Source organism: Rhinopithecus bieti, unplaced genomic scaffold, assembly GCF_001698545.2.
Source record: "Rhinopithecus bieti isolate Rb0 unplaced genomic scaffold, ASM169854v2 scaffold_25360, whole genome shotgun sequence".
Taxonomy (NCBI): Eukaryota; Metazoa; Chordata; class Mammalia; order Primates; family Cercopithecidae; genus Rhinopithecus; species Rhinopithecus bieti.
In genome coordinates, this window is record NW_016811703.1 from 89,121 (window position 1) to 106,097 (window position 16,977).

General features: G+C 41.2%; 1 protein-coding gene across 5 annotated transcripts in view; it reads right to left on the reverse strand.

Moving 5' to 3' along the window:
- Positions 1 to 1,553, reverse strand: part of TRMT9B (tRNA methyltransferase 9B (putative)) — a 76,417-nt gene extending 74,864 nt beyond the window's left edge. The window contains exons 1-2 of one of the 5 annotated variants that reach the window (XM_017894694.1): positions 1,502 to 1,553; positions 532 to 826 (exon numbers count right to left, since the gene is read on the reverse strand). The gene's annotated coding sequence lies outside the window, so the exon portion shown is untranslated. Of the gene's footprint in view, positions 1 to 531; positions 1,432 to 1,470 lie in introns of those variants that run through there. The other 4 variants (XM_017894691.1, XM_017894692.1, XM_017894690.1 and 1 more) reach the window with 4 other exon arrangements.
- Positions 1,554 to 16,977: the final 15,424 nt, after the last annotated feature.

Below are 16,977 nucleotides of genomic sequence, written 5' to 3' on the forward strand. Positions count from 1 at the left end.
GGTGGCGGGTGCCTGTAATCCCAGCTACTTAGGATGCTGAGGCAGGGGAATTGCTTGAACCCGGGGGGCGGAGACAGCAGTGAGCCGAGATCCTGCCATTGCACTCCAGCCTGGGTGACAAAGAGAGACTCCGTCAAACAAACAAACAAAAAAACCCCACACATAGCAAGTATATCATACAAATCCTTACCTTCCTATTTTGGCATTCCTTCTTAAACTGTATTTTCACCGTGAGTTTTGAAAACTTTCTGGCTTCAAGTTATCTTAGTTCTTTGCCTCTTACTAATTAAAAATCAGTTCCCCAGGGAAAGATACACGTGCACTCCATGAAAAAATACGAATCCATTTTAACCTTTAAGGCACTAGACATGTTCTCTCTCTCTGAATTCTGATTTATCTGATCTCACATCCAAAGCACAACCCGCAATCCCTTACGGCATGGCAGTCTCGCCTCTTTTGATCGTATCTAAGTTTGCAAGGTAAACAGGCCACCCTGGGCTACCGAAAGGCAGGGGACGACCAGGAACTCACCCTGGCGGCCGGACCGGGCGCGGGCTCCGGAGCACGCGCTAGATGACTTGTCGCGCCCCCTCCTCCCTGCGGGCGGGCGCCGAGGCGGCGGATCTAGGGCGGAACAGAGACTTCTCTCCGCTCCCCTCTGCAGACCATTGTCAGCGCCCGAGTCGCCGGCGCTTTCTGCACGGTGTGGGGACGGGCAGCAGCTCTCCCGATGCGAGTAGTCACAGCGCTGTCCCGCAGCCTGGGGCAAAAGCTGCTTTTGCATCAGAGCCGAGGGCTGCACCAGGTGTAACTTCCACCCCTTGACCTATTTTAGAGGGTGAGGATGAAAGGAAGAGGGAAAAAATAGACGGAGGGCGCGCGGAGGAGCGGGCGGCAGGGTGCGCGCGTGGCCGTGGGGGAGCGCGCGCGCAGGCCCGGGCTAGTGTAGGGGCTTCCAAAGAGAAGTTGCAGCGAGCCCCGGCCTCCCGCACCTGGGCCCGCTCGGGGGTGCTTTGCTAGCCCCTCCTCCCGCCGCAGCCGCAGGCCAGCTTGGCCCGCCCTCCTCCGGCGCCCCGCGCGGGAAGCGCAGCTCCCGGGGATCGGGGGCTTTGGGCTGGCCCCGCGACAGCCGCGGGGAGACCGCCCGCGGCCCCCGCCCCCGTCGCCGTCCCCGCCTCCCCGGGCTGCCTTCACCTTTCCGGAGGCAGTGCTCCGGCTCAGCTGTCCGGGAACCCAGGCCTGCGGCGCCTCCGGGCAGGGAAGGCGGGCTGGCGCGCAGCGGAGCCGGGGACTGTCGCCTCCCCGCCTCGTTCCCTGCAATCGCCCCGCCCGAACGTGCCCGGGAAGTGAGGCTGGGCCGCGCCCGCCCGGCCGGGGACAGGGGTGACCTTCCGGCCTCCCGCCTTGCCCTTGTTGCCGGTGTCTCTCGGCGTGGCCCGTCCTGCGTAGAAGACGCCCCGGCGGGCGCACCTGGTCGGCCCGAAGCGCATCAGCGTAGTACCTGGGGTGACGGCGACGTGTGACTTTAGCGAGGCTCTTCTCACTTAATTTTTACAGCCCCGGACTTGAGCGGAAATGCCCCCTTGGGGTCGGTCCATTGGGATAACTGGAGATGGGGGATTAAGTAGGGTGCCACGGCTTAGACGCTCCAAATCATTCCAGTACACAACGTGCCTTATCTGTTGAGTTTTGCAAAACGAGCCCCATCAAAAAAGCATCCATCAAAAGGCGGGTGGAACTTATAAGTTTTTGCCCAAAACTGGACACAAACCTTCCCTCCCCCCATTGCTTCTGTTACAATAGCGTTAATTACTTTCTTCCAAGTCCCTAACGTGATAATATCTCCAACCGCCTATTATTAAACAACTCCCTTATCATCAGGGACCTATGCACTTTAAAATGCACGTTCCCAGTGACTAAAAACGAGCACGTTTAGTAACCGCTCTGCCGCCCTTGGTATAGAGGTTCGTGCTCCTGATCCCCTGCCTAGGGGGCAGAGTTCATGTCGAGCTGTTTTTTCCAGTCCAGGTTATTTATGGGTACCCAACAACAGGTCTCACATAGACACTGGTCTATTTCAGGTGTGACTAAGAGGGTTGGTGGAGATCAGCATCTAGTTTCTGATTCTGGAATGGTTTTCTAGTGCCACAGTATATTGGGTGGGGTGCAGTGGGGGAACATTTGTTTGGGCTTCTCTTTATCGTCATGCCCTGGATAATCAGATTGACATTTTCTTTTTCTGTAAAGGCCTCACATTCAAAAAGAAAGAAAGAAAAAAATAAAATAAAATAAAAAAATCACCACGAGTCTGGTATTCTTGAGCTGAACGCCAGCTACAGAAATGCAATTGCTCATCCTTTTGCTTCCATTCACTGGAGCTACAACTGCAATATGTCCTTGGACACAGAAGATGTGTTGGATACTGTGATGTTCCTTGTCCTCTTCTAACAGTGCATCAGGAGACAAAGTATACCTAAAGTATAGGATACTGCCTGGCAAATAGTACCACCTGATAAATACTTGTCCAGTGATTGAGCGACTGTGATAAACAGGAAAGTAACCCAGCTCAACTTTTGCAAGAAACCATGAGAGAAATCAGTTGTAGGTGACATCGTCAGGGAAGGCATCCTGGAAGTGGTGGCCGGTACCTGATTTAAATATTAAAAAAATGGCTAAGAACTAGGTGAGGTGGCTCGTGCCTGTTATTCCAGCACTTTGGGAGGCCGAGATGGGAGGATCGCTTGAGGCCAGGAGTTTGAGACCAGCCTGGGCAACATAGTGAAATTTCATTTCTGAAAGAAATACAAAACATTAACTGGGCATGGTGGTGCATGCCCATGATCCCAGCCATTCAGGAGGCTGAGGCAGGAGGATCGCTTGAGCCCAGAAGTTTGAAGTTGCAGTGAGCTATGCTTGCACCACTGCATTTCAGCCTGGGTGACAGACCCAATCTCAACATAAATAAATAAATAAATAAATACATACATACAATTACGGAGTGGAAGTGAGATAGTATATTTGATATGCTTTCAAGATGTAATAGAGGCAGAGATTCTTAACCTTTTGTGGGTAATAGGCCCCTATGAAAATGTTGATAGAAGCTTTGAAACTCCCTTATATAATAAACAAATGGGAAATACTTGCATATGTTTTCTGAAAGTTCACAGACTGGCTGAAGCAGATGTGTAGAATCCCTGGAGACTCGTGAACTATGACATGAGTTACCAATGTCTTTCTTATTTGGAGGCAGGTAGAAAAACAAAGAGATTTTTCTAGTTGAGACCATCATAAAAGGCATTTCAATGACCACCAGTAGAATTTGGGTAACGGTTGTGGAAATGGAAAGAAAAATGTACTGTAAAGAAAATTTGTACACTCGAGAAACATAGCTAGACTTTTAAACCATTTATGTTCTTTTTGTACCTGAGAATTTCACTTTCATATCTCAGCAAAAAGGGGGAAGTAATAGATTAAAAAATGACTGTCAAAATATTGACAGTTGCTGATGCTGGGTGCACACGTGGGCCTTTATTGTATTATTCTCTCATTATTTGTGAGGTTTAGCATTTTTCATTTAAACAAAATTTCAGTGGATTTTTACTCTTGGTAGTCATATCCAATCCTATAGCATTTCCTAACTTGGGTTCTTAGAGTGGAGATTTTGTATATAAAAAAAGAAAAGAAAACAATACAAATAGACCAGTGATGCCGCATATAAGATTGTTATTAATAAGTAGAGTCTTTGTAGAAATAATACGTTTTCTCTGAGGAAGAATTATAAAGTGTGTTGGCCACAGTCTCAACATAAATTAGACAACCATGAAACACTGAACACGTGGTTTTCTGGGTTTTTTTTGTTTGTTTTTGGTTTTGTTTTGTTTCGTTTTTTGAAATGGAGTCTTGCTTTGTTGCCCAGGCTGGAGTGCAGTGGTGCCATCTCGGCTCACTGCACGCTCTGCCTCCCGGGTTCACGCCATTCTCCTGCCTCAGCCTCCCAAGTGGCTGGGACTACAGGCACCCGCCACCACACCTGGCTAATTTTTTGTATTTTAGTAGAGACGGGGTTTCACCGTGTTAGCCAGGATGGTCTTGATCTCCTGACCTTGTGATCCGCCTGCCTTGGCCTCCCAAAGTGGTGGGATTACAGGAGTGAGCCACCGTGCCAGGCCTTCTGTTTTTTTCTGACATTACACTTAACTTCATTGTATGTTGCTTAACTAAGTTTCTTTATCATTACATTTTATTATTATATCATGCATATAATTTATATACTCATATATTATATATTCATATGCAATATAAATATATATGCAATATGAATAGATATTCATATGTATTATATATTTTAATATATTTATATATAGCAATATATTTTATATATATTATATATACAGATGTTCCTTGCATTATATGGTTCTTTTACAATATTTCTACTTTATGATAATTTGAAAGCAATGCGTATTCACAAGAAGTCATACTTCTAGTACTCATACAACCATTGTCTTTCATTTTTTGTACAGGATTCAATAAATTACATGAGATATTCAACACTTTATTATAAAATAGGCTTTGTCTTAGATGATTTTGCCCAAGTGCAGGCTAATGTAAGTGTTCTGAGCACATTTTAAGGGTAAGCTAAACCAAGCCATCATGTTCAGTAGGGTAGGTGTGTTCAATGCATTTTACAACACTTTCCATTTACAACGGGTTTATTAGGATGTAACCCCCATCATAAGTCAAGGAACATCAGGACTATATAATATTATTATGACCTTTCTCAGTTAACTCAGTGTCTTTATTAGTCAACTGCCTGGGTCTGGCACACACCTCTTGAGGCTGCAGATGGCTGACCATGATTCTTTGAGTGCCTGCCTTTCTCACTGCCTCTTTCTGAGCAAGGCAGCCCCAGTGTTTCCTTACACATAGGTACACAGAGGCTGCACACTTTCCAAATGTGACCAGTTCAGTCTAGCATGTCCTGTGGACTACAAGGCCGTTGCCTAGCAAAGCATGAAATTTCTCCAGCTTATGTAATAACTACCCCACATCTGAAGTCTCTTAAGGTGTGGCATTTAAGTCAGGAATTCACATAAGTTCTTTTCCTAGAGCTTTTGACCATTATTTTACTTATCCTCATTGGCTATCACAGTCCTTCACACTTAGAACTCAATGCACATATATGCATTAATATGCATGTATTGCCATAAGCCTCAAAATGTGCTGCATGGTGCTCATGTCACCATTTCATTCATTTCAGCCTTGACCGTCTGTTTTATTAAAGGACCTGGTCTAAGGTACAGGCTCTTAGCCACTGGGGGTGCTTACCTATTATTGGCATGATGGAGACTTACCAAAAAATTACTGTATTTTTACCCTCTTTTCTCCACCTTTCCAAGTCATCCCGTTTTTTTTAGTGATGTTAGCTAGTTTAGCAGAATAACATCTTGATGCATAAGGAAGTGGAACCCTCACCAAGCTGAACGGTAGAGCGGGCGGGCTTAGCTTCGGATTACAGGAAGAAATTGTGAGGTGTGTTCCTGTCTCCCAGACTGATCTTTAGGACACTGGAGACAAAATATTCCAACAACAGGGATAGACAAAGCTCAAGCTTTATGGCCTCATTGGTTTTAAAGGATTCCCTGCAGTGACCCAGTCAGACTGGACTGAGAATCAAAGAGCTCGCAGCTATTTATTAGTCAGCACAATTTAGAGACAGGAGTGCTAACCAAGAGCTGTCCTTGTCATTTTGGGATGTTCACGGGCTGGAGTCCCAGTAGCCATCTCCTAAAACCTAAACCCTTCCGTTCTCCAGCGATTTTGCTGCCAGAGAGTGTGTAGCTGCTGCCTTTATCCAAGATACCCTTTATCTGATATCCTTCACATCTGTGAAACCCAGAAGACCTTCTTAAGGTACATAGGGAACTTCCCAGCATTGGGAATAGGATGGTTTCTTCTCTCATAGGGTTTTATGCACCAACAAGAGAAATGCCACTTCTCTGTCTTCCTGAACTTTTTAAAAACTAGTCCTGCCAAGTCTCATCATTTCTCAAGTACCTGTCCTTGGTCCTCTGCTTTTCTGTCTATATGATCTCCCTGGACAACCTCTTCCACCTTTCTAACTGCAAGGAAAACTCTGTGTAGATTTCTCAAAAAATCTATATATCTGAATTGGTCTTCTCATAAACCTGCAGATTCCCATGCTCATCTTGCCTGACATCTCCATCAGGGTGACCTCAACACATACAAAACTGAGGTCCTTTGCCCTCCGTGCACCTAAAGCAGCTGCCCTTTGCTTTCTTCTACAATCTCCATCCTCCCAGTCACCTGGCACATTCTTAGACTCTGCCTCTTCTTGTCCTTCATAGCCCACTGGTGACCACCGTCTGACAATTTTATATCTGTACTGCTTTTATTTATCAACTCTGCTCCCTTCTTATTATTTCTATTCCAGTTGTTTATGTCCCATTACTTCCCACCTAGATGATTACAATAATTGCTTAATCTGCTCTTCTGATTTTCGAGGCCATCTCTTCCATAAAAGATAATTCCAGACAAAAAGCTTTTGTCTAGATTAATCTTTCTGTCCTAGGAATTTATCAGTTCTTGATCTAGATCCCTCTTATAACATTTATCTCTAACCTTCATATAAAGTATTATTTTATTCAACAAAGATTCACTGGACATTTATTTTATACTGAGCAGTCTGTGAGAAAAGCAAGGGGGAGCAAAACAGATAAGATATCTATCCTCATGGCACTTATAGTCTCGTGGGATGATAAACATTAATCAAATAATCATAAATATCACAACTAAAATGTGCAACCCCAAATTGCAACACACACCTTGAAGGAAGAGTACAGAGTTGCTAGGAGAGCTCGCAGGTCTCATCACTCTCCCAGAGGGAGGACTGTGTAGGATTCAGCCTTAGATCCTCAAAGTCTAGTCCAGAGCCCTGCACATGGAAGTGCTGAATAAGTTTCTGTTGAAGGAACATATGCATCAAGAAAAAAAATCAAAACAAACAAAAAACCCCACAAAAAATGAAAAAAGAATAAAACAAAGAAAAAAAAGCCTCATATGCATCCACTTCTGACATATAAGTGTGTGACCTTTTCTGTACTACTCAATACTGAATAAAACACACGCAGGATGTTCCCTCAAATACCAACCTCAACACGTAGCCATGTTAGCTCTTTGCTTTTGTTTCCATGACCACAAGTCCATGGGGCATCTAATCTCTAAACACACCCTATTTTCTTTGCCAGCATTACAACATGTAGAAACTTGTCATCCTGGTAGCATTACCAAGAATAATTGTTGCTTTATGGTGAAAGTTTTTATGCACGCTTTAATACTTTGCTGTTATCACCAACACAAACCCATCACCCCTCTTCCTTACAGTTTGGAATGTTTGCTGAAGATGTCAAACAACATTGTTTCTTTTGCCTCATGGGAAACTGGGTCATCCTCCAGCTATCCTTTGTGTCATTTGCCAGCTTCCTCTCCATCTCCAAAGCTGTTTGAGTATTACCTCTTCATCCTCCCGCTCTTACCTTTTGTCTGTCACTCTTTCATCTTTCTGCTATTGTGATCATGTAATTTTTGGAGTCAGCTTTTCGCTGGAACACTGAGTGACACATATCACTTGGCTTATTTTATCTCTATTTTTTTTCTTTTTTACAATACTATTACATAATTCGTTTCAAGAAATACTTTTGTGCATAGAATCTCAGGTCTGATTTGGGTGTGTGTGTTGTTTCCAGCTTTGAACAAACAAGGACTGGAAAAGATGAGCTTATTTGTCATGGTAGGAAAAGAAAAACTGCAAAAAAATACAATAAATCTCACCAACAGTGAGTGTGTTATATAAATAAGGGAGCAACTACATGTCAAGAAATGCAGAGCCATGATACTGAAGACAATTTAATGACCCAGAGATACAATGCAGTGTTAAATAAAAAGCATTTTCACCCCAATATTTTAACATTATATAGTATATTTACATATATGTAGGGGAAAATACTGGACAACTATACAAAACGTGACTAATGATTTTCTCTGAGTGATGGAATTTTATTTTCATATATATATATATACTTTTTTTTTTGAGAGGGAGTCTCGCTCTGTCCCCAGGCTGGAGTGTAGTGGTACAATCTCGGCTCACTGTAATTTCTACCTCCCAGGTTCAAGCAATTCTCCTGCCTCAGCCTCCCAAGTAGCTGGAATCACAGGCGAGTGCCACCAGGCCTGGTTAATGTTTTTGTATTTTTAGTAGAGACAGGGCTTCACCATGTTGGCCAGGCTGTCTCAAACTCCTGACCTCAGGTCATCCACCTGCCTCAGCCCCGCAAAGTGCTGGGATTACAGGCGTGAGCCACTGCACCTGGCTTCGTCTATATATTTTGTATTTTTATTTTTTGAGACAGAGTCTTGCTCTGTTGCCCAGGCTGGAGTGCAGTGGCACAATCTCTGCTCACTGCAAGCTCCGCCTCCCAAGTTCAGCCCATTCTCCTGCTTCAGCCTCCCAAGTAAATGGGACTACAGGCACCCACCACCACGCCCGGCTAATGTTTTGTATTTTTAGTAGAGACGGGGTTTCACTGTGTTAGCCAGGATGGTCTCAATCTCCTGACCTCGTGATCCACCTGCCTCGGCCTCCCAAAGTACATATTTTTTAAAGGGAAAGGGATTCTAGGCAGTTTGGGAGCAAAGCAGATCCCTATTTATAGCCACAACTCTTGTCTCATAAATTTTATTGCTATTTCATCACTGCTCTTACCAATCAAGTGTGTGAGGAGCAATACCAACATAGTGCTCTCTTGTTCTTTTTCTTTATTATTATTTTACAATCTCAAGCGCAACAGTACAAGAAAGTCCAATTGTTTCAAGTGAAGGAGTCACAATGACCTCATCATTCTCATTGTAAAAAGCTATTTTATGTCTATGTCAAAAATAATTTGCCTATTGTATTTACATCCTGTTTGTTAGGTGAAGGCAAATGTTGGCTCCCTGGCTAAGTGTCTTGATTAGATCTACCTATTAGTAATGGTAATCTTGGGTTTGTATGAAAGTCAGCTCTAGGAAAAATGGAGAAATAGGGTCTGTGTGTGTGTGTGTGTGTGTGCGCGTGTGCTTGTGCATTTTGTGTACTTGTGCACTCACATGTGCTCATATCATCCCTAGAGATTTGCTTCTGGGGAAAATAAAGGGTGAATTTTGAGATGGTTGGTTTTATTTTTCTCTGAAGATATTTTTTGAACTTTTTGGGGATACAAGTTTTGAGATATTTTCAAATAAATTATTGCTTAAGATTAGATTCTAATGTATGTCACTAGAAATTAACACATTGTAATATAGTTTCAAAAAGCTGTGCCATAAGAAAATTTTGTTTAAAAAGTATTTGCAATTGGCAAAGCACAACTCTTATCTTCTGAAAGCAAGCAAGACAATACTACTCCACTTCAGCATTGCTCTCAGCGTTCAAATAACCAGAGTCCTGTGACTCTGATCTTAATCAAGACCTCTGGGCCTTAAGTCACTTATCTAAAAAGTGAGAGGGTTGAGTTAGATAATCACTGAGATCTCCCACAGTTCTTAAAAGAAAAAGCATTTTTGTTTAGATCTGGAGTGAAAATGTAGAGTTGTAAAATAAAGAAGAGATTTGGTGCTTTCTTTATTGCATTCATTTATGATCTAAACGTTCAGTAGGAAAAACTCCCATTTTCCAAGCTACATTTCAAAAGACTGGATGTGGAGTTAATAGTTGATAGAAGCTTCTGTTTAATTCATCCGAAAAATTTAGGAAGAACTTGTGAGATGGAAGGGGAAGGAGACTTATTCTGAGATGCTCCAGAGGGCAGACTTGGACCAGTGAATGCAAGTTATGAGGAGGAACATTTAGACTAAATTAGAGGAAGAGATTTCTAAAGTTTCAACTGCATAAAAGCAGAGCTTTTTCAAGAGGCACAACTCTTTGTCTCTGAATGAGCAGAGGAATAGGCCAGCTCATTTACTGGTGATGGTTGCAGAGGGTGCCGATACATCAGACAGAAAGTCGTGCCAGACACCTCAATGTCCTATCCTAGGCTGGGGTTCTTTGATGCGATGTGACAATGTATTTTGGGAAATGACAGAATACACAGTCTTTTCCGGTGTTTGGAGAAAGAATGAGGCTAGTATTTTCACAACACAGCCTTTGTAGCTCTAATTTCTCTTTCCTGCTCTGATGGTGTCACCTTCTGTACTGGTGATGAAGCTCATTATGTTTGGAATAGTAGTCAAGGTATAAGTAACGTGAGAAAGAGATGCAAAGATTGGTTTCACCCAATTTATCTGAGGGATCCAGCTGAGACCAGGACAGGTAATCTGCCTTGGAGACCATGAAGAATGTTTGCATGGATAATCAAGGAAAACGGGGTCCCAGTTTCGGTATAAGACTGCACATACCTGTTGAACTGGAATTTGTACTTTCTTCTTCCCATTTAGTGTGAAAGAAGAAAAGGAAAGAGAATAAGCAAATGAGAAAGAAAAGAAACTTAATGAGGAATGCAAGCCTCCTGCAAATGATCAGGTCCAGAGAGGCAAAGGAATGAGGCAGCAGTCATGCTCCACTTCTCCCCTGGAGCTAAGCTCATCATCTCTAGAATCTGCTTGCTCTAGACTGACTGTCGCCACAAGTAGCTGTAAATTAACCTAACAATGCCGTGCACTGGACACCATAACTAATATCCTATAGTTTAAAAATATATAGCCAATTACTAATCATTGTCATTTCCATAAACCAGTGGGAATTTCTGACAACTTGTCTGCCTTGTTGCCTTTTAAAGCCTGCTTGTAAGAAAGGTTGAATGAAGCTCATATCCAAAGTTACTTGGGTCTGAGTCTTCCAGGCAGCTGTCCTCATCTTGGCTCAAGTAAACACTTTAAAATTATATTTTGTGCCTTAGCCTCTTCCATGAGGTTGCCACAAATAACGATTATCAGTAGGAAGATGACTAGAAGCATTTTAAAAATCCAACTGAGCAGTCAAAACAGCCACTAAAGGTCAGAGAAGGTATTTTTTTCTTGTAGCTTGTCTAAAAGAAACATAAATTACCATAATGAAACAAAAACAACAAAACAGGAGAAAATGCCATTTGCAGGAGAAGACTGCAAGTGAAATAGCCCAGAGGTTGAAGTCACTGCTCAGGGCCAGACAGGTGGGAAGTCTCCTTGGCCTCTCCATCTTTATTTATTTATTTATTTATTTATTTACTTATTTATTTATTTATTATTTTATTATACTTTAAGTTCTAGGGTACATGTGCACAACATGCAGGTTTGTATACATGTGCCATGTTGGTGTGCTGCACCCATTAACTCGTCATTTACATTAGGTATATTTCCTAATGCTATCCCTCTCCCCTACCCCCATCCCACGAGAGGCCCCACTGTGTGATGTTCCCCACTCTGTGTCCAAGTGTTCTCAGTGCTCAATTCCCACCTATGAGTGAGAACATGTGGTGTTTGGTTTTCTGTCCTCGCGATAGTTTGCTCAGAATGATGGTTTCCAGCTTCATCCATGTCCCTACAAAGGACACGAACTCATCCTTTTGTGGCTGCATAGTATTCCATGGTGTATATGTGCCACATTTTCTTAATCCAGTCTATCATTGATGGACTTCTGGGTTGGTTCCAAGTCTTTGCTATTGTGAATAGTGCCGCAATAAACATACGTGTGCATGTGTCTTTATAGCAGCATGATTTATAATCCTTTGGGTATATACCCAGTAATGGGATGGCTGGGTCATATGGTATTTCTAGTTCTAGATCCTTGAGGAATCGCCACACTGTCTTCCACAATGGTTGAACTAGTTTACAGTCCCACCAACAGTGTAAAAGTGTTCCTATTTCTCCACATCCTCTCCAGCACCTGTTGTTTCCTGACTTTTTAATGATTGCCATTCTAACTGGTGTGAGATGGTATCTCATTGTGGTTTTGATTTGCATTTCTCTGATGGTGCATCTTTTTTTTTTTTAATTGCAGGAGAGAATTCTTCCATGATTTTGGACGGTGGCTCTTTTCTTTCCCCACAGCAAAGCTTTTCTACATTTACTATTCAGGCCACATACGGCAACTGTAAAGTAACATAGTTCACTTCTCTCAATTCTATCTGGTTACAAATTGGATCAGCATAACCTGGAGCACACAATTTAAGAAAAATGTCAAGCATTAGACTGGCATGGTGGTGTGTTTCTGTAGTTCCAGCTGCTTGGGAGGCTGAGGCAGGAGAATTGCTTGAGCCTAGGAGGTCGAAGCTGCAGTGAGCTGTGATCATACCGCTGCACTCCAGCCTGGGAAACAGATGGAGACCTTGTCTCAAAAAAAGAAGATGAAAATCCTGCCATTTGTGACAACATGGATGAATCTGGAGGGTATTGTGTTAAGTGAAATAAACCAGGTATAGAAAGACAAATAACAAATGATCTCACTTATAAGGGAAATCTAAAAGTCTATCTCAGAATTAGAGGGTAGTGTGGTAGTTACAAGGGTATGGTGTGGTGGTGGGGATGTAAGTCAAAGGATACAAAGTTTCAGTTAGATAGGAAGAATGCCTTCAAGAGATCTATTGTAAATATGATGACCATAGTTAATAAGAAAATCCTGTATTCTTGAAAACTGCTAAGAAAGTGAATGTTGAGTGCTCTCACCACAAAAATGATAACTATGTGAGATAACACATATGTTAATTAGCTAGATTTGGTCATTCTACAATGTATATATACTTCAAAACATCATGTTGTACATGATAAATACAGACAATTTTATCTGTCAATTAAAAGTTTTAAAGAAATATTCATGCAAAAGAGAAAGTTATCTTACATGGAAACAAAATGAACACTTTTCTCAAGATTGCAATTTATACCTAAATGTATAAAGCCAAATAAATGTATGCATTCTCTATACCTTAGCTTCAGCTTTAAAGAAACTCTGCAATGGTTTGGGGTTCTAGAGTTTGGTATCTCCAATTGTCACGTTCAAATGTCAGTAAAGTTTTATGCTATAAATTATTTGGAATTATTCCAATATGTATTCATTCAGGATCCAGGAAATGTTAGAGAAAAAAGGGGAAAAAATGAGAATTTGAAAAGGTATGTTAAGTTTTACTATTGACTAAGAAAGAAAAAAAAATTAGAAACAAACAAACACATAAAACCCTGTTTGCTTCTCAGCAGATGAATTTTTAATGTTGCTGGCCAATTATTCTAAGGCAAGAGCAAAGTCAAGAGTTTCCTCGGGGAGGCCTTATCTTTAGGAGAAAATAACAGATGGAATCACATCATGTTAATAAAGCAATTATGTATGCATACACAGTTTAAGAGATGTAAAGGATTTTAGAAATAATACGATGCAAATAAAAGAAACAAATGTTTACCCCTAAACTTCTGTATGAGCAGGAATATAAAAACTTCCATAATTGTACCACTTAAAAACATCATTGTTAATATTTTGGTGCATTTCCTTTCTGTCTGTGTCCATCAATCAAAGTTGGGATTACATTGTATTCATTTTTACTTTAAATTGCATTTTTTGTGCAACATATCGTGTTGTTAAATAATCTACAAAACATTGATTTTAACATCCTCATAACCTTTCATTAAGAAAGTATTTATCATATGCCCCGTGGTGAACGAAGTACAATGGTGCTTTAACTCATGTAATCCTTAGGAGATCCTGAGGAAGCATTAGTATTATTACTGTTATTATCCCTATTTTTTCACAAATGGGGGAAACTGAGGTTAAGGGAGGTTAAGGAACTTTCCCCAAGCCGACACACAGCTGGGCTGTGACTTGCAATGATCTGCATGTAACTCTAATGCCAATATTCTTAATGATTATGGTAAACTTTCTCTATGTGAGAAATGTAAATGATTCATATGAAATGTCAGAATCTTTTTTTTAACTTGTCAGAAGATCAAGTAACTTTTTTCAGGTGTACTGACTAAATCGCCACGCAGCTGTGTGAATTACGTCTTTCCTTAGAGAGTAAATAATACTGTCTGTTTATCAAGGTCTTCAGTTTTCATTTACACTTGTCTGATTTTTTAAAGGCCAATACATTTTGTCTATGCTTGGAGAATACTATAAGCCTACCTGAAAACTATGTAAGGAAATCCAAATAACAATATATTGTGCTTCTTTTTCAGAATAGCGTTATATGAATAATAAATTAAAACCAAACAAAGTGTTGTTTTGGACATTGTCATTTACCATGTGCCATATTGTACTGTAATTCTCTCATTCTGTGTGTCCTCATCCCTGTTTAAATTGTAAGCGCCTTCAGTAATTATATCATTTACTGCATTTTCAGAGTTGAGTGCATCTTGTAAAATAGTTATTCAATATTTGCTTCCATCCAGCTACTTGGGCGGCTGAAGTGGGAAGATCTCTTTAAGTCAGGAGTTTGAGGCTATACTGTGCTATGATTGTGCCTGTGAATAGCCATTGCACTCCAGCCTGGGCAACATATCAAGATCCTGTCTCTTAAAAAAAAGAAAATTAAAAAAATTTGTTTGCAATGTACATAATGGTGTTCATGTTTCATGTATCAGTAACTAAATACAAAGTACTTAAACACTAAATAATAGTCCTCTTAAATAAATTGGTCTTTATAGATAATATTGTCTCTGTGGCAAAGATAATGTTAAGTGATCAACAAACTAGGATCAGTTACCTCTTGGGCACTCAGGAGACTACATAGCCCAGTCTCCTTCGTGTTTAAATGGGACCACGTCCATGTGACTTAGTTCTGGCCAATAGGATGTGGGCAAATGACGCATGGCAAGTTCTAGTCCTTACTCTGTGCAGCCTCCTCTATGTTATGATCTCTCTTTCTTGCTCTTTCATTCTCTGTCTCTCTTTGTCTGCTGAATACAGAGAGAATTAGTAAGGAAGACAAATCCAAGAGATTCAGGAATCTCCATGTGGAAGACCACAGTCTGAATTCTAAATTTGACTGTGATGTGAGCTATTGAGATTTGGGGGTTGTTTGTGATAGTCTCTAGCATCCTATTGTGTTTATCAGGTATTGAGTTTCACATGTGCCTCAGATACATACCAACATACCCTCTACTATCACATCTCTCTTCCTTTCTCTCATACTGTTCTCTCAGCCTGACATTTCCGCTTTCCATATTTTTTTTTTTTTTTTTTTTTTTTTTGAGACAGAGTCTCGCTCTGTCGCCCAGGCTGGAGTGCAGTGGCCGGATCTCAGCTCACTGCAAGCTCCGCCTCCCGGGTTTACGCCATTCTCCTGCCTCAGCCTCCCGAGTAGCTGGGACTACAGGCGCCTGCCACCTCGCCCGGCTAGTTTTTTGTATTTTTTTAGTAGAGACGGGGTTTCACCGGGTTAGCCAGGATGGTCTCGATCTCCTGACGTCGTGATCCGCCCGTCTCGGCCTCCCAAAGTGCTGGGATTACAGGCTTGAGCCACCACGCCCGGCCCTCTTTCCATATTTTTATCTATTAAAACTCTACATATGACAGAGCTCAAATGCCCCTTACATAAAGCTTTGTTTCATATCACAGACAAAATAATCTTGCTCCACTGTAACCCATCACAGAATTTTCTTCCCATATTCCACATCCATAGTTGAGTGCTGGTCACCATTGTATCCCTAATGCCCAGTGGTTGGCACTTACAATAATTATCCAACAAATGAATGAATTAGTGCATTTCATTTCTCTCACAGGTTTGATACATTGCCTGTGTATAGGATCATGTCTCATTCATCTTTCTACTTCCCAGTGACAAGTGCAGAACTTGGAACATAGTAGATACTCAAAAAATGTTTGTGGAATGGCTAAGGTATTATTACTGATGATTGAGAGAGGTGCATTTTTTAAATATAAGTGTTCATCAGAGTTTCATAATTCTTCAATTATTTAATAACTTTCACAGAGGGGAAATTTGTCATTAAATTTAATCTAAATTCCTTTTGTTGCAATTTCAAGTCTTTAATGATTCTTGGTTCCCCTACAGTCACAGCACTTTTGAGCAGGAAGAGGCTCAGTTCTCAGAAGCTATTTCTGTCTTGACTGATATATTTACAGAAGAGGTGGTAATGATTCAACTGCTCTAAATCAATACTGCTGAATTATTTCAGGAAAGACAGGGTTTTTAGACACTTCTCCCTCCATATATTCTTTTTCCCTTATGGTTTCTATAATTAGTCACAAATTTATGCTTGTATGAAGGTGAAAAATTGAATATCATTATTTGGGGAGAAGTGAGGGAGATGGCAATTGGTGACGCCTACTCTGTTGCTGAAGGCTCAGTAAGTAGTACTATAAATAGAAAAGAAACTAGGCCAGGCACGGTGGCTCATGCCTGTAATCCCAGCACTGCAGGAGCAAAGAGGATCACTTGAGCCAAGAGTTCGAATCCAGCCTGGGCAACATAGGGAGACCCTGCTTCTACAAAAAAATTTAAAAATTACCTGGGGTGGTGGCCTGCACTTGTAGTCCCCACTACTCAGGAGGCTGAGGTGGGAAGATCACTTTAGCCCAGGAGTTTGAGGTTGTTGTGAGGTATAACTGCACCACTGCATTCCAGCCTGGTGACAGAGTAAAACCTGGTCTCAAAAATGAAATAAATAAAATATTTATTTCCCAATTATAAAATCAAGAAATGTGTACCATATGAGTAAAATGGTAAAAGTTGCATGGAATTAATTATCAAGAATTTGTAATTATCCAAAGCATAAACACAATCTTCTGATTTCAGAAAATATATCTAAGCATTGAAAAAGCCCACCATGGTTGTTATTGCACTGAAATGGCCTCCAATCATATCCTGAAATGCAAAAATATATGTTATTGCTATAGACAGCAATAAACACTATTATAAAAACAGCAAAATAAGATTTTATAGTTTAACTATACAGTTAATATCCAAATATATTTTGTAAAATTCAAACAATAAGGAAGATGTACAA